The 19,654-nt window shown below is 44.9% G+C and overlaps 1 non-coding gene across 1 annotated transcript; it reads right to left on the minus strand.

Annotated features, from left to right (window-relative positions):
* Positions 1 to 8,013: 8,013 nt before the first annotated feature.
* Positions 8,014 to 8,158, minus strand: LOC124972760 (small nucleolar RNA SNORA12). The gene has a single exon (XR_007106536.1). It is a non-coding gene; the product is annotated as a small nucleolar RNA SNORA12 (small nucleolar RNA).
* Between the last annotated feature and the right edge of the window lie 11,496 nt (positions 8,159 to 19,654).

Raw genomic sequence — 19,654 nt, forward strand, 5'->3', positions numbered from 1 at the left:
ACCAACTAATGGAGGTGGAACTCTGGGCTGCCCATGTGGTGTCCATAATTACTTTTGGAGAGGGCACCTCATTACCATTCTGTGGAGAGGAAAGTCTCGGCTCCCTCCTGTGCCTTCTCAGACACCTGCCTTGGTAGGGACTGTCCTCATGGGCTTGGAGTGGCTGGTTGCAGCCTGGAAAGTGTTGAAGTCTCTGCTTCCCATTCATGTTTTGCTGGTGGAATGGAACCATATTTTATCCTGTGGTATTTAGCTACTGGAGTGATCAACATCTAAAATTTTCTTTCTTCCTAGGCTAACCTTTCTTCCTAGGTTTCCTGGTTCTTTGCCTAGAAAGAGGAGGTTTTTTTGGTCTACATCCATTGGCATTTCCATGCTGTAGGTTTCTTCAGCTCCATATCTGGGATATAGGAGGCAAAAAGAAAACCCAGGAAACTTACCAGCATGTCTTTCCTTGAGTCCTGAAATCCCTAGCCCCTTCCTTCCATTTTTTTTTTTTTGTGGTACCAGTGGTGCTTAACCATTGAGTCGCGTCCTTAGCCCTTTTTTATTTATTATTTTGAGACAGGGTCTCATAAAATTTCTCAGGGTTCCTTTCTTCCTTTGTAGAGGAGGAAAGGATTATTTGGGGCTCACAGTTTCAGAGGTTCAGTCCATGGTTGACTGACTCCATTGCTCTGGCAGAAGGACATGGTAGAAGAAATTTGCTCAGCTCATGGTAGCCAGGAAGGAGGGATGGGGGGTGGAGAGAGAGAATAAAGAGAGAGAGAGAGAGAGAGAGAGAGAGAAGGGAGCCCTAGCTGCTTTCTTTCCATCTTTGAACTTTCTTATGGTAATTTTATGGATAATGTCCAGAGTTTTTAATTGTACATAAGTACTGAATTATGTCTACTCCATCTTCCCAGAACTCTCATTGCCTTAACAAAATTGGAAAGTACACAATTGTATAAGTTTATATCTCAATGAGTTTTCCACACATTTGGCATATCTATCACCCAGATTAAAACCCAAAACATTGCTGGGCATGGTGGCACACACCTGTAATCCCAGTAGCTCAGGAAGTTGAGAGAGGAGGATCACAAGTTCAAGACCAGCCTCAGCAATGTAGTTAGACCTTGTATCAAGATAATAAAAATAAAAATAAAAAGGGTTGGGATTGTAGTTTAGTGGCAAAGCACCCCTGGGTTAGATCCCCAGTACCCAAACAAAACAAAACAAAACAAAAAAGCCCAAAAGCAGCTGGAAGTCCTTTTTTGCCCACTGTCAGCCACTATGCCATCACTACATCTGGTGGGTTTAACAGAAAATACCAACAATTTGAGAGTTACTCTGACCTGCTCAAAGCTCTCTCCAGACTGAGTGTGAGTGAGTAGATTCCTGCATGCCTCCCTCAATCTGACTCCTTTACCTGGGCCCCTGAGATTTGAAAGTTCTTCACAGACCCTAGTTCAAATTTGAGTTCCTTATTTCCCAGAAGTTCAGTATAGTGGTTCAGAGCATAAGCTGTGACATCAAACCTTGAGTTCAAATCCCAGCTATTCAACTTCTTGGCTGTGTAATCTATAAAATGGTAACAGCAGTACTGACTTCATGGTGGTGACATTGTGAAGATTAAATAAATAAAACAACTCATATGAAGTACTTGGAATATCACTTGTCACTTCTGTACCAGACCTCAGTCCATGGTTGATATTGTTATCATCAGGGCTGTTGTGACTAATAAATGATATAACTTATGTAAAGTACCTGACGGCAGTAACTATTAGTTTCCTTCCTTTTTTGAACAACACAGAATCAGCACCAATTCTAACTTTGTTTCCTTCAGTGAGGAGAGTAGCTGTACCCATGGAGATAGCTCCATCCTTTTCAGTGCCTCCCAGGAGTCTATAGTGTGTCATATGCTACTACCTTCCTCCCTGCCCCTACTCAAGACTCTCAGTGAATGCCTAGATGGAATAGAAAGCAATGCTAATTAGAAAGTCAACCACTTTCCATAAATTGGGGTCTTCTTGGTCCCTATGCTGGAACACTATTCTACTTCTTATTGATTTGGTAGAGCAAAGGTCATAGAAGCTTCCAGACTAACACAGCTCTATGTCCGAGCTTGGCCTCTGTGAATTTTTTTCTCTCTTTGGCAAATAGTACTGACTGTCATGCCCAGGCCTACCTCAATGAGGCCCCAAGGTAGCTCCCAGTACCACAATTGGGGGATTATGGGAAGAGCTTATCACTAAATGTCCAAAATGCAGTTTGAGATAACTTTCATTTTCAAACTATGTTACTACACATTTGTGTGAGGAGAGAAGGAAAAAATATCTTGAAATTAAACAGGGCTATGACATTACAGATCCCCATAGTTTGGGGATCAGGTACTCTAATAATTGAATGTAACTTATGATCTTCTGATCCACCTTGTTCTACTGCAGAGAAATATACTACAGCCTCTAGATTTATGGAATTGCCCTTCTCTCTGCAGACAGCAGAGGGCCTCATTAGCACAAACTCAATGTCACTGGCAAATACTTGGGAAGGGAAGTTAGCCAAGGTTCTAGAAACACAGTAAAACTTTAACAGAAATGGGCAAAAAAATTGACTGATCAACTCAATTCCATTAAAAATAGATTTTCTTGAGATAATAGGTATTTAACAGAACCTTCTACTTGTTGCACTCTTTTTTCTGGGGGGGGGTACCAGGGATTGAACTCGGGGGCACTCAACCACTGAGCCACATCCCCAGCCCTATTTTGTGTTTTATTTAGAGACAGGGTCTCACTGAGTTGCTTAGTGCCTTGCTTTTGCTGAGGCTGACTTTGAACTCAAGATCCTCCTGCCTCAGCCTCCCAAGCCCCTGGGATTACAGGCGTGTGCCACCAGCTTATTGTTGCATTCTTTATGGTTGTAAATCCCTCTAAAGTTCCCAGCAGTCTATACTGCCTTAGCTGGTAATAGGGATCCTGGGCCAGATTTAGAAAATAAAAATATAGGATGTCAGATAACAACCTTAGGCATCATATATTTAAAAACATAAGACTTTTTATGATGGAGGGAAAAAACAGCTCAGCTAGGGCCGAGAAATAACATGGCAGTGTATTACCCATGTTTCTTTTTTCCTCATATATCCTGGGCCTGGGTGCTGGAGAATCTGCCAGCCCAGAAATGCAAATGGACACAGATTTTTTAAAAACCTTAGAAAAATTCAAACTCTCTCTAGGCAAAGGACCAGGAAAGAGGGAGCCTAATAAAACTTTTAGACAATACTGCTCTACTACAGCCAAACATCACAAAGAAAACTGGCTCTACCCCACCCATGCCAGTGAGGATGGAGTGGGAAAGCTAGATTTCCTCTCTAGCCAAGCTGTAAGGAGGTGTCCCCATACAACCCCTACCAGGTTTCAGAAAAGGCCTAGTAGGAACCTGAGATTTACATTGCCACCAGGCAGTAATGAAGCCATGCAACATTTGGAACATACATATGCTAATTTTTTTCTGGTTTTCTGAGATTAAAATTTAACTTAGCATCTTTGTTTTTATTGGGCTACCTTAATTTTGAGTGAATCTTGATTTTCTGACTGAAGTCTGACAAACCATCAGGGTTTGCATACTGAAAACCTGTGATCACCACCCAAGCCCAGGTAAGGAGAAGGCAGAATGTTCAAGAGGCTAAGCTAAGTGAGTAGTTTATGGGTAGGTGCCCTTTTTCTTAAATTCCCAAGAGCTGCTTATTTTCTTCCCAGTTGCTCGTTTCTCCCAAAAAAATCAATCACAGGAAAAAAAAATAAGCAGTTTAACTCATGTGTCTTTTCTAAGAAAAAGGAGCTGATTGTCTATGAGGTAGATTTCTCTTGCAGGATTATTGTGTGGATTAAGTAAGATAATATGAACAAAAGCCCCTTAGCATCCAGGAGTTGCTCAATAAATGTTACTTTCCTTCTTTTCTTAAACATCAAAGATGACTTCTGGACATCCTCAGCCTGGCTGTGACTCAGGTCAAACCCCACTGATCCTCTGAAACTCTAATGCCATTATTATTTCGGTAACCAATGCTTTTATTTTAAGAAATAAGCCATGGTTAACAAAAATCCATGCAGTACAAAAATGGTATATGATGAAAGGAAGTCTCTCTCTCTGCTCTCCCAGACCACACTCCTCCACTTCCTCTCCCTAGGGCCAACCACTATTACCAATTTATTCTTCCAGAGAAGTTATATGCATATGCATACCTATATATAACCTTCTTTTTTCCCACCCATGTGAACATATTAGACACAGTGTTCTGCACCTTCACACGCTATTTTTAGCTTCTAATTGCTTGGCTGCAGTGGGATACAGGCAGTTGATCCTGAGGGTCTTTATGAAAAACAGCCCTTTGAAACTTGTTGCTACCGCTATTGTAAGGATGTTGTCAAGGATGTTGTTCATTGTATCCCACAGCATCCTCTCTGAGGACCCTGAGAGGAATTCCTGTCTGCCCTTAGTACTGAAAACAGTTGCCCTTCTGAGCAATTAGTTTGTTTTTATCTCCTGGACATTGTGAATTGTGTAATGACAAGGTTTCCCCTTTCCTGTTGGCTGCTAGAAAGCTTAGAGACAAATTTTGGGCCCACCCTTTGTGGCAGCTGAGGTTTTTATGGTATGCATTGGTAGCCGTATGCTTGGCTGCACTTTCCACCCACCTCCCTTGTTTTTCTATCTTTAATTTATGACATTTTGACATATTTTGTGTGCCCTTGTAAGGTACCTGAAATCCTTTCTGAGAGAAGGTGAAATAATAGCCTGACTCTGTTCACCCACTCTCTCTAGCCTCCACCTACCCCTCTTTAACCCCATCATATCCTTCCAGAAGTTTTTCCATTTTCCCCTCTGGCAAGCTTGGTAATTACTTGCCCTTCTAATATTTTAACTGAGCAGGCCCTCACTGCTCTTGGGCCTTGAGGGGGCCTCTCTTGCTTTTCACTGTCCCCTATCTTGTCCTAACCTCCCTATTCATTGTGTGCAGTCTTTACATATTTGCTTTGATTATTCTAGGGCTGAAGAAACAGATGCTTGGAGCAGGGTGTGGTGGTGCACACCTGTAATCCAAGAAGCTCTGGAGGCTGAGGCAGCAGGATCGCGAGTTCAAAGCCAACCTTGGCAAGTTAGCGAGGCTCTAAGCAACTTAGTGAGACCCTGTCTTTAAATAAAAATAAAAAGGGCTGGAGATGTGACTCAGTGGTTAAGTGCCCCTGGGTTCAATCCCTGGTACCAAAAAAAAAAAAAAACGGAAAGAAAGAAAGAAAAGAAAAAGACAAAGAAACAGATGTTTGTGTTTGTCTACATAAACATATTACATATTAGGACCATTTCCCATCCACCCAAGGTTTCAGTTCACAGTTAGGATAAAGTGAGCAGTGCGTACTGCAAAAAAAGATCCATAGGGCAGGACACCATGGCCTACACCTTTAATCCAGGGACCCGGGAAACTGAGGCAGGAGGATCACAAGTTCAAGGCCAGCCTCAGCAACTTAGCAAGACTCTGAATCAAAATAAAAAATAAGAAGGGCTGTGGTTCAGTGATAGAGAACCCCTGGGTTTAATCCCTCCAGTACCACAAGAAAAGAAATGTTGGGGAGCATATAACTGTGAACAGTCAAAGCCGGGGGGAACTTTAGGCAACATTTAACTTTCTGTCCTAATGGAAAAGGGAGGGAGGGAGGGAAAGACAGGCAGGCAGGCAAGCAAACCAGATGACTCATCTGACATCTCCTAGCCCCTCAGTAGCAGGTCTGGGAATAAACAGAACTCAGGTCTCCTGGTTTTCTGTAGGGTCTTCATGCTCTTTTCCAAAGGCTACTCTGCCTTCCTGGCCCTTCTGATTCTAAGTCCTCACCTGGGAAGCAAGGATGGCTGCCCTGGGATACAGCTCTCTTCAAAGAAATTCATCTCTTCTATGGAGTATGTCATTGTCTCGCCAATGCCCTCTGAAGCTTTGCTGGGCTTGGTTCAGAGAGGTAGCTTGACTTTCCAATGATTCTGTTTTGGTTTCTTCAGAACTACTGAGTCTGGTCTGAAACTTGTGATCCTCCTGCCTCAGTCTCCACAGCTGCTGGATTACAGTCATGTGCCACCACACCTGGGTGTTCCCTACCGCTTCTTTTACAGTTTCTATGCACTGTGTCTGTGCCCTCTCCCAGGGAGGGGCGTTTCCCAGAGTCCTCTATCAGCCAGTCTAGGACTCTAAGTAGTTTAGCTGGTTCTGTTGCTGCTGGAGGGTGTGCAGATGTTCTCACCACTGTTGCTCTTACTGCTTAGCCATAAAGGGGAGGTTCCTGAAATTACTAATCATACAAACTGGGAAAGATGCGCCATATGTGAAGTTCAAGTTTAACATTGTAAGAAGTTTAAGGGAAACACATCAGGAAGTTCTGATAAGCCCTCTGCTTAGCTGGTTTCATTTTCCTTTGGAGGCATCTGCAACATCCTCCTTTTCACACTACTATGGGGGTGTGGCAGTTAGATGGGATGACTTGTAATGAATGTCTTTTCATACTGTCCCTATAACAGCAATCAGCCCACTGCAACAAAAATTGCTTGGAAGTGAATAGTGGCCTTTTTCCATGGAGTGACTAATTTTGTTTTCTAACATATGTCTAAGTATTCAGGAAGTCTTCAAGCATAAAGAAAAGCACAGAAACAATAAAAGTGAATTCTAATAATTCATACTTAATGGGTACAGTAATGTGTCAGTCCTGTTAGAAGCACTTTAGACAGATTAATTTATTCTTCACAATGACCCAGTGAGGTTGGTACCATTATACCTCAGGTAGTCACTGTCTATGTTTAACGGGTGTTCACATTTTCTATATTTACCTTAGATAATTTCTTTTAAAAAGAAAGAAAACATTGAAGAAACAATTAATGTTCTCCCTTTTCCATTCCCCTCCTTTCTTCTCTGTTTGCAGTTAGCAAGGGTCCTCCCTATTTATGTTCTTGGGCCTTTACCAAAGACTGCATGTTCATGAATGTTCTATAGTATTGAATTTTGGAAGTTTATAAAATTTTACACATTTTCTTTAAAATTGGGAGGAGTTAAGTTTTTGTCTTCTTATACTGGACAGCTTCATTCACAGTTTCCAAATCAAAAATTGTCAACAGTTAGGTCCCAGTCAGAATCACTTTCACTATAAAGTTCCAAATTCCCTCACAGCCTTGGATCTTAGGAAGTCTCCTCACTAGCCTTTCATGGATCAACCTTATGTCCTTTGGAAGAGAACCAGGGTAACCATCTCCTTTCAAACCATCAAACAGAAATTCACTCAACTTCTGAATCATACTGCCTCCCCCACAGTTTTAGTCAGCTATTTTGCTGCTGTGACTAAAGATCTGACCAGAACAATTGGAGAGGAGGAAAGTTTATTTGAGTACTCATGGTTTCAGAGGTTTTACTCCAAAAAAGGCTGGCTCCATTCCTAAGGACTCAAGGTTAGACTAAATATCATGGCGGGAGAAGGTGGTGGAGGGAAGCAGCTCACATCACGGTGATCAGGAAGCAGAGAGAGACTCCACTCTCCAGATACAAAATGTATACCCCATAGCAACGTCCCCAACGGACCACTCCCTCCAGCCACACCCCACCCACCTCCAGTTACCACTCAGTTAATCCCATTAGGGATTAATTTGTGGTTTAGTTTAAGACTCTTACAATCCAGTCATTTCTCTTCTGAACCTTCTTGCATTATCTCACACGTGAGTTTTTGAGGGACACCTTACAACCAAACCATAACACACCAAATTATCGTATCTTTATTCACTGCCTCAACCATCTTCTTTCAACTCATCAATTCCCGGGCTTCAATGAGTTATTGACTCACATATCTATGTAGATAGCCCAGGTTTTTCTCCTGAGCTCTAGGTCCACATATCCATCTACTTCAATGGATACCATCTGGATGTCTTACAGACACCTCAGATTCTACCTGCCTCAAACTCAATATATCTCCACCCTTCTCTCCAAAACGAGACACAACTTTAATTTTCACATGGGGGAGCCAATCTCTGAAGCAGGAAAGGCTCAAGATAGATCTTTCTGTCTTCAAACTTTTGCCAACTCCAATATAATGTATGTGACAGAGTAGGCCCATTTGAAAACTTAACAAATGCAGCAGAAAGAAACCACACACTCAAAACACAACTCTTAAAGGAATTGTCTATACACATGGTTTCCATGTCTCATTTCCCATTCACTTTTTTATTTAAATTCATTGATTTTTTCAGCCCATTCAATCTAGCCTCCATCCCCACCACTTCACCAAAATTGTTCTTGTCAAAGTTCCTCCAGTTTCCCAACCCCAATGGTTAATTGTCCTTAATTTACTGGGTTTCTCAACATCATTTGTCCTGCTGATCACTCAACTCTTTGAGATTCTTTCCTCTTTTGATTTCAGGGACTCCTCTCCCCTTCCCTGGTTTTCCTACTCAGTCTTCTTTGTTGGACCTTCTAATCCATGGGGGGAATTTTTGTTAGTTTGTTTTGTTCACAGTGCTAGGTATAGAACCTGGGACCTTGCACATGCTAGGCAAGTGCTTTACCAGTGAGTTACACCCCAGGTTCTACTTCTAATCTTTCTGCTCTCCAAACATTTAAGTCCTTAGCCACCCTCCTCTCCTCACCCTGTGCTCAGTCCTTCAGGATCTCAGTCAGTCTCATCCCTGGGGATCCCAAGTCAACAACATCACTCCTCATTTCCTCTCTCAACTCCAAACTTTGGCCGTAGCCAAAGATTTACATGGCATTTCCACTCATACATCTTACCAAATGTGGCCAAAACTGAACTCAAGTTTTTGTCCAAGTCAGGAAATAGCACTCAACAAATGTCCCTAAACAGAAATCTAGAGGTCATCCTTGACATTGTTTCTCCTACCTTGCACACCCAATGCATCCCCAAGTCATGCCAATTCTGCTTCCTAAACACAGCTCTGTTCCCACCACTTGTCACCAGTGCTACAGCTTCTCCCCTCCCCAGTTCTCCATATTCTCTTTCCTGGACTCTTAATTGGTTTCTCTGCCTCCATTCTGGCCCTCCTATAATCCATTCTCCATATAGTGATCATTTATTCAAAACACATCAACTCCCTACCCCAAACCCTTTAATATACATCCATTATCCACAACCACAGTTTTCAAATTTGTGTGAGGGTAGCGTTTTTCTTTAAAAGTACAACTTTTTTAAAGTTAAAGATACCTCTAAAACAAAAATTTTGTATACAGGTAAAAGGGGTGCTCTTCTACTTGGAGAAGAGTGTGGATCCTATAGCCTCATCCACTCAGGGTCCGCCTTGCTCCTTCCTGCACTATCACCACCAGCAGCTACTCAGGTAGCTCTGCAAGGCAGCTCTGTGGAACTTTAGTGCTATTGGAAACCCACTTGGAAAATCTGCAAGATACATTTCAAACTCTTACAAAACAAAGAAAACAACAACAACAACAAAAGTCATTTCCACATGCTCTGGGCCCTGCTCCCTGGCCACTCATGTGTCACCAGCCATGCCTTCCTTCTTATGCTTCAGACAGGGCCAATCGCTGGCATCTCCCTCAGCATCCCCAGTGGTTTCAGTCATCAGTGCACAAATTTCCTGTTCCCTAGGGGAATGCCCTGTCCTCCCTGCCAGGCCTTCGTCCCACCAACTGCTCTTTCAAGAGTCAACACAAAAGTCAGCACTGCCTCCTCTATGAGGATATGTGTGTGTGTGTGTGTGTGTGTGTGTGTGTGTGTGTGTGTTGTGGGGTGAGGAATTCTTCAAACTCTCAAAGCATGCAGACCATTGCACTATCTTGAACTGGGTGCCTTGAGGGCAGCCATCTACTTTGCTTATCTTTGTATGCCACAGTGCCTGGTTTGTAATAGGTACCCAATCAATTTTGGAGAATAGCCCAGTAGACTGAAGTGATGATCTTGACCCTATTAATAGACCCTATTAATATGGCGCTTTAACCAACAGGACAAACGCGATATGGCTATCTGTACTGATAAGCATGAAACACACTGAGCCTGGTTTCTTGTTTCTCCTCCTGGAAGATATAAACAATGTATCCCCTCAGTGACAAGTTCCTGAGGGGCAAAAGGTTTCTCAAAGCCAGCCGCCTTTGGCAGCTTTTCTGAGCCATATTTGGCCAGACTGGGAGCCCAGCTGCACAACCAGGTTATGGAATGTACAATGGCTACAATGTGCTGGGGTGCAGGAGGGCAGACAACAAGCTCTAGATTCTCTATATTGTTTACAATGACTTAACAAAAGCATTTCAGTCAAGTGGAGGGCCTGAGAAGACCATCAACACAGGGAAGGAGGGGTCAGTGGAGAGGGAAGTCCATCAATTGAACACCAGTCCTCCCTGGATAACTCTGAGGCAGCTCCACTATCACTCATGGTTTTTGTCAAAGAGGAATGAGGGGGAGAATTCATGTACAATTAACAACTTCTATTTCTTTTCCTTTCCTTTCCTTTTTTTTTTTCTTTTTTACAAGTACTGGGAATTGAACCACTCTACTACTCATCTACAGTCCCAACCCTTTTTCCTTTTCTTTTAAGACAGGATCTCACTAATTTGCCCAGGCTGACCTCAAACTTGCCAACCTCCTGATAAACTGGGATTATAGGTGTGCATCACCTCACCCAGCTCTCTCCAATTTCTTTACGGTTTACTCTGTACTAGGCATTGTACTGGTTGCTTTATGTGTATCATTTAATTCCTCCTAAGCACTTAAAATAGATACTATTATTATTATCTCCATTTTGCAGATGGACAAACTAAGGATGATGAAGTCAAGTAGCTTGCCCAGGGTTACACAAGGATCAATCCAGGATTCAAATCCTGGCAGACTGGCTCCAGAGCCCACGCCTCCAGTGCCCACGCCTCCAGCCACTGCACCACATGGTCTCCCACTTGTACAAAAGCCATTGCAGCTGTGTTCCTGGACCTTGGGGAGTTGACAAAGAGGTCAACCAGGGACTGGCATGGTCTTCAAGGGAAGAACGTGACCATCAGTTCATGGAGATGAACATAGATATGGATACTGAAGCCAAGAGAAGCTCACCAGTCAGTAGATATTTAGAGATCATTGTCAATGGGTAGAGGTAGAATGGGGTGAAGTGAGGTGCTTCATCTAGAGGTGCTGCCATGTACATGAAGACAAAGCAGAATCAGAGCTGAAAGCTATGATGGCAAGTTTCTTCTGAGGAAGGTCAGGCCACTAGGCTGCTTCCAAGGATGGACAAATAGCTCCCACATCTACCCCTAAGGGTGTATCCAAAAGAACTGAAAACAGGAACTCGGAAATATACAACGTATACCATTGCTCACGGCAGCATTCTTTACAATAACCCAAATGTCCAATGAATGAAAGAATAAGTAAAATGTGTTATATCAACATAGTGAACCAGTATTCAGCCTTATTAAGAAATAGAGTTCTGTGCATTACCTCTGTAATCCCAGATACTCGGGAGGCTGAGGCAGGAGGATTGCAAGTTCAAGGCCGACCTGGGCAATGGAACAAGACTCTGTCTGGAAAAATTAATTTAATTAAAAGTACAATGGCTGGGGGTGTAGCTCAGTGCAGTGGGAGAACATCACTAGGCTCAATCACAGTACTGCAAAAAAACAAAAAAAAAACAGACAAGAAAAAGAAATGTCACTCTGACACATGATACAACATGGACGAACATTGAAGACTGTGCTAAGTGAAATAAGCCAGACACAAAGGACAAATATTGCATGATTCCATTTTATATGACACTTATAGTATTCCAATTAAGAGAGATGGAAGTACAGTGGTTACAGGAGCTATTATTTGGTAGACATAGTGTTTTAGTCTTAGAAGGGGAAAAGAATTCTGGTGATGGATGATTGTAGTGTTTGCACAATGATGTGTGTGTACCACTGTCCTTCAGAATCTACTTAAGATTGGTTCCAGGACCCCCATCATCCACAGATGCTCAAGGTTTTTTTGTAAAATGGCATAGTAAGCTGGGCAGGAGGATTGCAAGTTCAAAGTCAGCCTCAGCAAATTAGCAAGGCCCTAAGCAACTCAGCAAGACTCTGTGTCTAAACAAAATATAAAAAAAGGAAAAAGGGCTGGGGATGAGCGATCAGTGGTTAAGCACCCCTGGGTTCAATCCCTGGTACCAAAAACCAAACAAACAAAATGCCATAGTATTCACATATAACATACACAGTATTTGCATATAACGTACACATGTCATCCCAGACCCTTTAAGTCATCTCTAAATTACTTGTAATACCTAATACAATGTAAATGCTCTGTAAATATGCATTATACTGTATTGTTTAGGGAATAATACAAGAAAAATGTCTGGGGCTGGGGATATAGCTCAGTTGGTAGAGTGCTTGCCTCCCAAGCACAAAGCCCTGGGTTCAATCCCCAGTATTGAAAAAAAAAAAAAACTGTATGTGTTTGGTGAACATGCAATTATTTTCCGATATTGGTTTAATCCACAAATGCAGAGAGCTGACCACTTAATGCCACTGAATTATACAATTATAAGCATTAAAATGGTAAAAAAAAAAAAACCACAACAAACAAACAAAATTGCTCAAGCAGCAGCCTAATGCACTGTACTTGCAGCCCACAAGGGATAGTGGTGGGTTTTGAGGTCCAGGGACCCAGCCTTAGATGGCAGAAATTGGTCACTTGGGCAGGAGTGGCAATGAACGTGAATTGCCTGAAGAGGGTGCAAGAGAGCTCTGGGACAGTGAGGCGCTTCCTTCCCCGCTTTCCCTGCCTACCCGCCTGTGCACATGCGCGAGCCCACATCCCTTCCCAACTTCAGACATTGACCGCCAGCCCGGCAGAAACAGCTGGGTGTGGTCTGACTCTCAAGGAGTCCTGGGGAATCCCTGCAACTGAGCAAAGGTTGCTTCTACCTCTCCTAGCTTCTCTAGGGAGCACGTCCTCCTCTCTGAGGCCCAGTTTATTTGCCAGTGAAGATTTGTCCTGAGGGGAAAGCAGGCTGTTCAATGCAGTGGAAAAATTATGGACTCAATGCAGCAGACTTGGGTTCAAATCCTAATTCTCCCACTTGGTAGTGTACGACCTTGGGCTCAGTATTTAATCTCCTTGTGTCTCAGTTTCCATGACTGTAAAATGGGATTAATAACAGTACAGGGGACTATCTCCAAATTAAGAGGATTAAATGAGATATGTGAAGTATTTACCACAGGGCCAGCATGTTGTGAATATGAATGAAATGAGTATCACCCAGGATTACCTTACAAAGTGGCAAAGTGGCTTTGAGGATTAAAGGTTGAAAGCACCCAGTATCGCATGGGTCTTTAATCAGTGGTAGTTAATAATAATGATGCAAATAACAATGAAGACACAGAGGCCCAGGAACTTAGCAGAGTAATAGCAGGAGGAATGTGGAGACCCTGAGTGCTGGCAGAATAGTGAAAACCATGTTTGGGGGACTCCAGGGAATACAGCTTTGTATTCCACTGCTCTGTGGCTTAGGCACCTGGAAGCATGGGAAGGGAAGGAAAGAAGCAGCAGGGGAAAGTCGCTGACACTGTTCCACACGTGGGGCATTTTTGGAAGGGGGAGGGGAGGCCCCACCTCGTAGTCTCCAGGGGCCAGCTGTACAGTAACAGGTTCTGCTTCAATGTCCTCCCTCTTGGTGTCTAAGCTTGTTTTTGCGGCTGGAGAGGAAAGGCATGGGCGGAGCTCTGCTGCACAGCACCAGGAACCACAAACCCGCCCACGAGTGAGGGTACACAATGTACCCAGACTGCAAACCACACCCTTGTGGCTTGGGGAGGCCCCTGGGGCAGGCTGAGGAACTGTCGCACCACATTGTTTGAGAGCCCTGTGCTTAGCAACCTGCCTGGGATTCCCAGCGGCAGCACAGCAGCTCAAACAATGGGATGTCCCAAGGGGCCACGACTGAGTTAAATGACTTTTTTTTTTTTTTTTTTTTTGGTGATACTGGGAATGGAACTCAGGAGCACTCTACCACTGAGCTCCGTCCCCAGCCCTTGTTTATTTTGATACAGCATCTCACAAAGTCACCCAGGCTGGCCTCAAACTTGTGATCCTCCTGCCTCAGCAACCTCAGTTGCTTAAATAGGACATCTTGCCAAAAGATCTTCCAAGACCAAAGATCACCCTCACCAATAAAGAAGTCCATGGGTCTTGACACCTTCTTGGGACCAGATTAGCTCTAGAGCTGGCCTAGCAGAGCTTAAGACCTAAGGCCACCACAAAGGGACATTCCCCAGACATAGCCAGATATGCCTCTTTAGGGGAACAAATTCTGCTTCCCTCCACCTGTCTCCACCAACCCCCAGGAGGGTTTCCAGAGCAGTGACGGGAGGGTACCCAATGGGACCTTTGTGGAGGATGGAAATGGGTTTCCCAAAGCTTGGAGTGACTTTCAAATGAGGGAAGGTTGGGAGGGGGCCAAACCCACAGGAGCTACAAGAGCGACTTCCAGTTGGGCTGGTCAGAGGAAGAAGGTTCTGTGAAACCAGGATGAAACTCAGTGGGGACAAGTGCAAGAGGTTTGTTAGAGACAAAACCTAATAACATAATTTGGCTCAACACAAATAAACAAGAAAAACACCAAGTAAAGGAGGGAGTTGACCACAACTGAATATGAATCAGCCTCAAAATAGAACACAGCTCGTTTATGTGGACCACATTTTCCAAACCATAGATCAGGACACATATTTGACAATGATGAGTGTACTTATGGGGAAACAAGCCGAAGCATTTCAAATTGAGGCTCCACAGCAAACGTAGGTCCTAGGCTTTCTAAGACTACACTCTGAAAGTCTAGTCCTCATCACAGAGCTATGGCTGGAAACTGGGGAAAACAAAGAAGGTTTAGAATAGAAAGAAAGAGGCCAGGCACGGTGGCCCATGCCTGTAATCCCAGCGACTCAGGAGGCTGAGGCAGGAGAATCTCAAGTTCAAAGTCAGCCTTATTCATTTAACCAGGCCCTAAGCAATTTAGCAAGTTCCTGTCTCAAAATAAAAACTAAAAGGGCTGGGGATGTAGCTCAGTGGTTAACTGTCCCAGCACCAAAAGAAAAGAGAGAGAGATGAAATATGGGGCCTCTGGGCAAAGATTGGTAAAGTAGAGGCAGTGTGGTAAGGTGAAAGGAGCTCAGGCTTTGGTCATTTAGTAACTGTATAATGTCAGGAAACTTACTCATCCTCTCTAAGTTCTAGTTTATTGTCTTTAAAACTGGGGTGATAATATCTGCCATAAAGGCTATTGTGAAGATTTAAAAGACAAAGCACCAAGTACATAGTAGGTCCTCAATAAATGCATGGCTGTGTTTTTGGAGAAGGGAAGAATAACATGCAAGAAGATTTCAGAAGGAGGCTACTAAGCAGTTATTTCCCATATTTGCAGAAACTGGAATAAGGAGAAAGACTATGGCCAGAGTAAGGAAAGAGGTTGGTGGGCATGGGTGAGAACCTGATAAACATCAGAAATTGCAAACTGGCAGCTAATAGGTGGAATCCAGCCCCCAGGCAGGTTTTATTTGGCTCAAACAGTGTTTCCCAAAACTTCGACTTAGTTGCCAGGCTTTTTAAAAAGTGCACGATTTCACATAAAATCTAGATTTTTGACTTTTGTTTCAAACAACTCAGGACCCTCATGTCCACATGACAGTGACTGTGGGAGGGGAGTGAGGCGGTCTTTCATGCTGGTTGTTGCTGAAACATAGGTTGTAAATACTCATATCCAAAACAGGCAAATCCATTGTGACAGGAAGTAGGACAGTGGTTACCCATGGTTGAGGGGAGGAGGGAAATGGGGAGCGACTGCTAAAGGGTGTGGGGTTCCTTTTTGGAGTGATGAAAATGGAGCCAGATACAGGTGTTGGTTACACAAATCATGAGTATACTAAAACCTTCTGGACTGTGTACTTTAAGGGGTGAATTTTATGCTGTGAATTATCTTAGTAAAGCTGTCATTTAAGAAATGCAGGTGCTGATTCAGCAGGTTGAGGCTTGAGATTCTGCATGTTTTTTTGTTTTTGAGGGTCTGGGGATGGAATCCATGGCCTGGCGCAAGTGAGCTACTACATTTCTGACATGCTTCCAGGTATAGTCCTCCGTCCTGGTCTGCTGGTCTCGGAACCTGCTCTATGCAAGCTCTTAAAAGTCTCACTTTCAAACTTTGTGCACATTGGAACCACTCGGGAATTTTGAAAACTACTTGTGCCTAGTTCCCACCCCTAGCTAGTCCTTTTTCTTTGGTGGGACTGGAGATCCTGTTCATTGGTGCAAGGAGAGGCCTGGGCATCAGGATTGTAGGAGCTCCCCAGGACGATTCTAATTTGCAGCCAAATTTGAGACCCAGCGACTTTGTGCCCGACCACTTTCTCCTTTCCCAGCAACTGCTTGGGCGGCCTGGAGGCATCTGACCCTAGGGCTGCCCCAAGCCCCTCAGCTCGGTTTCGAGGCCCTGGCTGCCTCTCCACCGCACCCTGCCCACGGCTCATCCCACTCTAGTTCTGGTATTCTGGGGTCAAACACTTCCCTCCCCCACTTCTCCGATGTTAGTGAAGCTTGTTTTGTTTTCTTGCCCAGCTCTGTGTGAGGCCATGTGTCAGAGGCGTTCAGAAAAATCTAAAGAACGCCCTGCCTCCCCGGTGCCTCTTGTCCCCACTGCAGTCACCGGGAACTGGCCGCCAGAAGCCCCGCCCGCCCGCGTGTGGCAGCAGCATGGAGGCCCACATGCCTCTGCCTCCCCAGCCGGCGACCGCGTGAGGAGACATGTGCTGCCGGTCACCGGGGAGGGGGAGCCAGAGGCGAGCGGTGGCAACGTGCACGGAAGCCGCCTAGCGAGCAACCACAGCGACTTCTCGGGTGGGGCGCGGAGCACCCAGGGAGGGGCAGAGAGGGGGCGGGGCGGGGGAGGAGATTTTGCACAGAGGCCGCCTGGGTAATTTATTATTGCGTGAGAGCGTCTTAGAGCAGCGGCCCTGATCGAGGTCCAGACATGGGCAAGTCATTCCAGAGGAAAAGAGGTTATAACCACAAAAAGACAGAACATTTCGTTCTGAGTGGGAGGGAGACAGCTGGGCAAGGCCAATGGAAAGGCCCCCCAGCCAGCCCTGCTTTGAAAGGACTGATACCATTTCCCAGATGTTTTTAGCATAACATCTCTTTTTTTCCCCACTCCATTTACTACCTTTTTTTCTTTTCTTTTCTTTTTTCTGCGAAGTAGGCTTGACTGCAGCAATTTGTGCCCTGTGTTTCTCGAGCTTGCTTGTCTCTTTTCCTAGAGATTGGACAGGAGCTAATGAGATTGTACCTAGAAGGTGCAATAAATTTGGGAAATGAAACTAGCATTAAATCAAGGGCTTGATTGCTGAGGCCATCCTAATTGATTTAGCACTAGGGACAGTTTCACACTTGCTCTTGATAACTCCTCTGAGGTGCTGGGGCAAGTGCTAGCAGAGCCCTTGGAGACCTGTGTAAAGTTTGGAAAATAAACAAATGTGTCCACCCCGGACCCCTTCTCTTTTCAAGCCTACCTTTTTCTCTTGGGTGTGGGGTGTACGGTGTGAATTGGGCACGTGAGTGCCTGCAAGAGAGCAATGGAGTCTGCCATTGCAGGGATGGATGGAGGGGAGCCTGAGGGAGGGCTATGTGGGAAGTGATCTTTTAAGTTCTTTGAGGTGCTTCTTCCTTCTACCCAAAGGCTAGCAAGCCTCCTGGGGAGGGGGCTGTGGCCCTGGGGTAACCCAGATTTGGACAGGATTGGGTTTGGAAATTCTCAGAAAATTCAGGCCCTATGCAACTGTCTCCCCACAAGAAATAAAATGCTGACAAGGGGCTGGGGTTGTGGCTCAGTGGTAGAGCACTTACCTAGCACTCATGAATACTGAGTTCGATTCTCAGCACCACATATAAATAAATAGATAAAGGTCCATCAATAACAAAAAAATCTTTTAAAAATGCTGACAGGACAGATTCTTAGCATCTCCACTACCCTGCATAGCCCAGCCACAAGCAGCTTGTTCTGTGCCCCTGCCCTTTGCCCTCTGTGTCTACTCCTTCGCCAACAGTGACACTAAAGAGAAAAGGTAAAAGGTGGCAGTATGGAGGCAAGTCGCTCTGAATTAGGATGAAGGTCCCAGGAGAATCACCATCTGTGGAGCAAGAACTGAGAGCTTCAGAGAAGGATCCTTGGGGAGAGCTCCATGGCCAGACATTGTGACCTAAAGGGGATGGTCCTGAACTGTGTGACCTTGGGGAAGAGAATCAGATGAAGGATAATCAAAGGGGGATAATTATAATAGCTAACATGTATTAAATGCTTACTAAGTGCCAGATGCAAGGCCAAATACTTTACATGATCTCATTTAATCCTAAGTAGCCTTATTATCACCAGTTTACACTTTGGTAATGCAAATACAGACTCAGAGAGGCTGTGTAACTTGTCTGAGGTCTACAGTTAGTTCAGGGAGAGTGAGGCCTACCAAGGATTCAGATCCTTTTGAGTTCAGAGCCTTTTGCCCTTAACCACTATACTAGGTAGCCTTCCCACTGACTGCATAATGGTCTCGGAGGTTTCCAAGGAAGGTGATGGCAACCCTGAGAGGGACCACTGAGTTCCACAGATCCTATAGAAAGACAGCAAGGATCTTAGGAAAATTCTTGCCTCTCTTCTGCAGCCTGAGGGGAAGAGCCTTTCTTGCTGTCAGCCTCCTATCCCTGCCCAAGCCATGTGCAGATCCAGGTGCAACCCTGAAGATCACGGGATAGGGGAGGACTCAGGGTTAGCTTGGAGGTCTACTCTAGAGCAGAGCAAATCAATACACAGAAGCAGGCTCTGCTTTCTTGGTTCTTGTATCCTCAAGGAGTGTGAGGCTTGGGCTAGGAAAGTGATCCAGATACTCCTAGCCAGCAGGGCTGAGATGGGGGGTGGCTTTCATCAGCTGTGCTGAAAGTCACCCCAGAAAAGGCCAGCACTGTTTTGACATCTGTTGTTCCCCCCTATGTGAACCTTTCTGTTTGGGTTTGCACAGGAGATCTTTTGGAGCGCGTTCTTTGGGATTGTCTAGTGTCTGCCCTGGCCCTTCTGGCTAGGGACAGTGATTCACCCAGCCCAGAATGCTTGCATCTGCTCTGGAGAACACTGTGTGCTCTGGACGGGTGCCGGAGCCCGAGGGAAAAGGGAAGTGTGCAGGACTAACTGGCCAGGAGAAGGTCTGGGAGGGTTTTGGCTATGGTGGCTCTAGGTGTTTCTGCCTAATCCTTACCTTCTTCCCTGGGGCAGCAGGAGTTTGTGGGGAAAAACCCAGGCTGCTGGCCCAGTCCCCACTTGGAGGCTGCTCCCATGATAGGCAACCCCCATGCCTTTCTCCTCCAGCGTGAGCTTGTCATTGAGTCGGCCCCATCTGACTTGAGCTGTATTGCTCCTGCATCCCACCTTCCTCTCTATGTCCCCACTTGTTCTGTGACTCAGGCCCTGATCCTCTGGCCTGTGGACCTCATCCACAGCCTACAGATTCGTTCCCTCCGGCTGCCCATTTTCCTCACCACTACCTGAGCCATCTCTCTGAAATGCATATCAGATCCTGTCAGTACCCCCAGTTAAAAGCTTTCAGTAGCTTTTCATTACCACCAAGACACAGGTG

Source organism: Sciurus carolinensis, chromosome X (assembly GCF_902686445.1).
Source record: "Sciurus carolinensis chromosome X, mSciCar1.2, whole genome shotgun sequence".
NCBI classification, from domain to species: domain Eukaryota; kingdom Metazoa; phylum Chordata; class Mammalia; order Rodentia; family Sciuridae; genus Sciurus; species Sciurus carolinensis.